The sequence below is a fragment of the Fukomys damarensis genome, unplaced genomic scaffold (assembly GCF_012274545.1).
Source record: "Fukomys damarensis isolate Sample0158 unplaced genomic scaffold, DMR_v1.0_HiC HiC_scaffold_9, whole genome shotgun sequence".
Classification (NCBI taxonomy): Eukaryota; Metazoa; Chordata; class Mammalia; order Rodentia; family Bathyergidae; genus Fukomys; species Fukomys damarensis.
This window is the reverse complement of record NW_022900921.1, coordinates 5,345,205-5,345,562: the sequence shown is the minus strand read 5'-3', so window position 1 is coordinate 5,345,562 and position 358 is coordinate 5,345,205.

Below are 358 nucleotides of genomic sequence, written 5' to 3'. Positions count from 1 at the left end.
GTCTTTTTGAGACAGGGTCTCCCTATGTAGTGCAGGCTGGCTGTAGACTTACTTATGTAGCAAAACTGGCACTCCTCCTGCCTCAGCCTCCCAAGGGCTGGGATTATAGCCATGCATCACCATGCTGTGGGTGTAACTCAATGTTAAAGACCTAGTCTAGCATGCCGGAGGCCCTAGGTTCGAGTCCCAGGTCAGAGGAAGAGGGGTTGGAGGGGGGGCGGAAGTTTTAAGAAGCAGATTAACAGACATAATTTCCTCAGCTGGAGGCCTTGAGTTTCGTTGTCTTCTAGGCCGGAGGCCCCAAAGCCCCGGCCGGCAGATGCGGGGAGGCGGGGCGGCGCGGGGAGGCGGAACTGAG